The sequence below is a fragment of the Corythoichthys intestinalis genome, chromosome 11, assembly GCF_030265065.1.
Source record: "Corythoichthys intestinalis isolate RoL2023-P3 chromosome 11, ASM3026506v1, whole genome shotgun sequence".
NCBI lineage: Eukaryota > Metazoa > Chordata > Actinopteri > Syngnathiformes > Syngnathidae > Corythoichthys > Corythoichthys intestinalis.
Genome location: NC_080405.1, coordinates 9796342 through 9800810, shown reverse-complemented (window position 1 = coordinate 9800810; position 4469 = coordinate 9796342). Strand labels below are relative to the sequence as shown.

Here is a 4469-nt window from a genome sequence, read left to right as displayed (position 1 = left end):
TGGATCATCCAAATGCTCTCTAGCGAACCTCAGACGGGCCTGGACGTGTACTTTCTTCAGCAGGAGGACACTTCTGGCAGTGCAGGATGTGAGTCCCTGGCGGCGCATTGTGTTACTGATAGTAGCCTTTGTTACTGTGGTCCAAGCTCTCTGTAGGTCATTCACTAGGTCCCCCCGTTTGGTTCTGGGATTTTGGCTCACCGTTCTTGTTATCATTTTGGCGCTACGGGGTGAGATCTTGCATGGAGCCCCAGATCCAGGGAGATTATCAGTAGTCTTGTATGTCTTCCATTTTCTAATAATTGCTCCCACAGTTGATTTGTTTACACCAAGCGTTTTACCTATTGCAGATTCAGTCATCCCAGCCTGGTGCAGGTCTACAATTTTGTCTCTGGTGTCCTTCGACAGCTCTATGGTCTTGGCCATAGTGGAGTTTGGAGTGTGACTGACTGAGATTGTGGACAGGTGTCTTTTTTGCTCATCGTTCTTGTTATCATTTTGATGCCACGGGGTGAGGAGGAAGTTGAAAGTCTGTGTTGCCCAACGACAGCCAAAATTACAATGACTATTACAGGCCTCTCTCATATTTTCAAGTGGGAGAACTTGCACAATTAGTGGTTGACTAAATACTTATTTGCCCCACTGTATACCTTAGAGAAGTTGGGGGTGATAGCTTTAGAACTTGCAAGTCTCCAGTAATTTTAGAGGGAATTTGGGAGTACCTGCGCATCGGTCTACAGATAATGTTAAATTGTTGTCTAAAGTTTCAGAGCAAATGACTTGACACAAAGAGGGTTTCTTCATAATGCTAAAAACAGTTTCTTCAAAGAACCAGGTCTTCCTCTCAAATTTGATGCAATGCTCTGAAAGACCCCATACAGCAACTGCAGGTACTGCTGGGAGTTGAAGCCAGGATCTCCTGTTTACTAGACAGGCACTTTGACCAGCTAAGCCACAGCACCCTTTAAAACTGTTCTCATATACAGTGGTACCTCAACATACGATCGGTTCGACACACGATCTTTTCGACATCCGACGTAAAATTTGACACGCCATTTGTTTCTACATTCGACGACATGCTCTAAATACGACGATTTTGGACAGCGGCACAGTTTCTTTGTTTTGCCGGAAGACGGATGCAAGGCTGATTTTCTTGTGAGAGAAATCAACAATGGATCCAAAAAGGTTAGTGTTGGTGGAGAAAAAAGAGAAAAGATGATGCTTACCATTTAAAAGAAAGGTGTGAACGATAGAGAAATATAAGCATGGTGTGTACATCCATGAACTGGGTCGACAATAGGGCTGTAGAATGTCGATTTCGGCTGGCGGTCCACCTCGGTTCGCCAATCTTCATAAGTTAAGGTGACAACTGTAATTGTGGTAACACTGCCAAAGAAATTGCGAGCGTGGTCGGTTTTCAGTTCAGTTTTCAGTGTTTTCATTTATTCCATCAACATGCCTAGTGTAGACCATAGACTTCATAACCTGTTGACATGACACGGGAAACGGGGCCGATTCATAGGGGGCCTATTTTCAAAAACTTAAAATATTTACAAAACCAAAGCTGCTACTGACCTAAACCAAAACAAGCACCTACCTTAGCCATATATGAATCTCCATGAGCAGCAGCATTCAAAAATTCAAAGTCGTTCCCTTGTAAAATCCCGATTAATTATTTTCTATATAAGTATAACACAACTTAACCCCTGGGTGTTATTTGTCCATTTTTTGGCTTTTTTCGTTTTTTTCTGTGTTTAAAAGGAAAAAAAGCATATGAAAAAATACACTAGGGAGCTGATATTTCCTGCAGGATACTAAATCATGTAGAAGTTCGAAATGGCACCATCCGGCAATTTCTAACTTATTGCAAACAGGCTGGGAAGATTTGCACTAAACTCTTGTTATTTTGCCATTTTTTGGCTCATTGACTCCCATTATAAATCATGATTTTTAATATGCTGTAAACCTGATGTTTTATCATGCATTTTCCGTGATTATTGATGCAATCGCTTCTTTGGCGAGTCAAAAACATGCAGATAAAATTTTTTTTGTGTTGACACCCAGAAGTCACTAGATGGAGCCATAGGCCAATACATGAATTTTCTTGCGAAGCTAGCTTCAGATCGGTCAAAAATTAATGCAATAAAGACGGTTGGCTTTACAAAAAAAATGGTGTCAATGTTGTCTGAGCTCACTTTCAGTCTATTTGGGCATGCGTATTTGCAATTTTGCACGTTTGCACAAGACAATAAAAAGGTACTTCCCGGAAATGCAAAAAAACCAAAACAAAAAACCACGTGTTTATTGTTGTCGTTTGAATTTCAACTTTTATTGGTTGGGTGTTTGAATTTCTTTACTCTCATTGGTTCTGGGCATTTTGGGAGTCTCTGTTCTCGCGAGGATCACCATTTTGCATTTCTTCCAACACAACTTATGATCGATGGCGGCTTGGAGTATTTCACCGCAGGACACGATTCGAATGGTGTTAGAAAATCCTGATTCCGACGACGACGACCTTTGTTCGGACGCTTCTTTGGAGAGCCCAGAAGACATTGAACAAATTCTTCCGGACTTTCGATGCCGGAGGAGGACGGCTTTGATGACGAGGATTAGGAAATAGTTGACAACATAACGAGATGAAAGCGGGGAGCAGAAGGCGGGGGCACGGACATGACCACGTTGAGGCGCATGACGAAAATGACGGCGATCGAGGTAATGACGAGAGTGAGTAAGCAAATGTTTTGCATATCAAGGTTTGTCTTGTAAAAGCTGATCAAAGATCAAAGCTGTTATTGTTGCGTGCGCTTGTGCTTTGCAGGCCTGAGGCACATACTCCTGCCGCCGGCGCGCACTCAGGTGGCCAATGTGTGTTTTTTCACATGCCGGACATTTCGTCATGCAGCGCGTTTGTGCTGTTCACGGAGATCTACCCTCGTTTGTGCTGTTCACGGAGATCTACCCTGAGTGGAACGTGAAGAAAAGCTACAAGCGCCGACTATTTCTTGAGGAACTTGGCAAGGCTCTAATTCGGCCAGAAGTCCTAAAACGGGAACCACCGCCTTCTGCCGAAGGCTTGGTTGAGCAGCGAGCTGGACCCCCGTCCAAGCGCAAACAATGTGGCCTTTGCACAAAGCCACTTCGGGCTTCGAACATAATAATAAATAATAATACATTTTATTTATAACGCACTTTACATTTGAACAACAAATCTCAAAGTGCACATCATGAATTGTGTATGTTGTTATTATGTTAACTGTTATATTGTATGTATGTTTTGTAAAATTGTTAACATAAATTCTATCATCAAATCAGTTATTGTCACGTTGTCACAGTCTTGTTCTAAAACAAAAAATCTATTGTTACGACGTTTACTTATCCAATGATGTAATTATGTAATATAAAATATTTTAGTTTGATTTATATATAGCCTATATAGCATAGTTAGTTTTACTATTAGGATAATGCTGCAATTATTGTCCATAGGGGGCCAAAACAAAAAAACTATATGTTTAGATAGGTCTGATGCCACTGAACATTGTGAGTGGTTGAAAATGAAAACATATTCAGAAATAACTTAGTTATCACACTTCAAAGGAAAAGCCATTTTTTGGACAAAATCACAAGAGTTGAATGTAAATGAGAAAACTGCAATTGTGTAAAAAGTGGTTGTGCATAAAAAAATTGGTTGTTACGACTTGTGGACTTATTCAAGCCTCTATGTGATATGGAATATTCAAATTAGACTTTTGTTTTTTATATATATACAGCATAGTTAGTTTTGCTATTCGGATAATGCTGCTATTATTGTCCATAGGGGGCATTGAAAAAAAAAAAAAAAAAAACTTTATATGTGTAGATAGGTCTGACGCCACTGAACATTTTGAGTGGCTGAAAGTGAAAAAATATTCAGAAATGACTTAGTTATCACACTTCAAAGGAAAAGCCATTTTTTGGACAAAATCACAAGAGTTTAGTGTAAATGAGAAAACTGCAAATGTGTAAAAACTGGGCATGCATAAAAAAATCGGTTGTTATGACTTAACGACTCATTCAAGCCTCTAACTATGTGATATGGAATATTCAAATTAGACTTTTGTTTTTTATATACATACAGCATAGTTAGTTTTGCTATTCGGATAATGCTGCTATTATTGTCCATAGGGGGCATTGAAAAATAAAAAAAATAAAAAACTATATATGTGTAGATAGGTCTGATGCCACTGAAGATTTTGAGTGGTTGAAAGTGAAAAAATATTCAGAAATGACTTAGTTATCACACTTCAAAGGAAAAGCCATTTTTTGGACAAAATCACAAGAGTTTAGTGTAAATGAGAAAACTGCAAATGTGTAAAAACTGGGCATGCATAAAAAAATCAGTTGTTATGACTTAACGACTTATTCAAGCCTCTAACTATGTGATATGGAATATTCAAATTAGACTTTTGTTTTTTATATATATACAGCATAGT

General features: G+C 39.2%; 1 long non-coding RNA gene across 1 annotated transcript; it reads left to right on the top strand.

Annotated features, from left to right (window-relative positions):
• The first annotated feature begins 2440 nt into the window (after positions 1–2440).
• On the top strand, positions 2441–3311 carry LOC130924277 (uncharacterized). The gene is made up of 2 exons (XR_009064852.1): positions 2441–2712; positions 2819–3311. It is a non-coding gene; the product is annotated as an uncharacterized LOC130924277 (long non-coding RNA).
• Positions 3312–4469: the final 1158 nt, after the last annotated feature.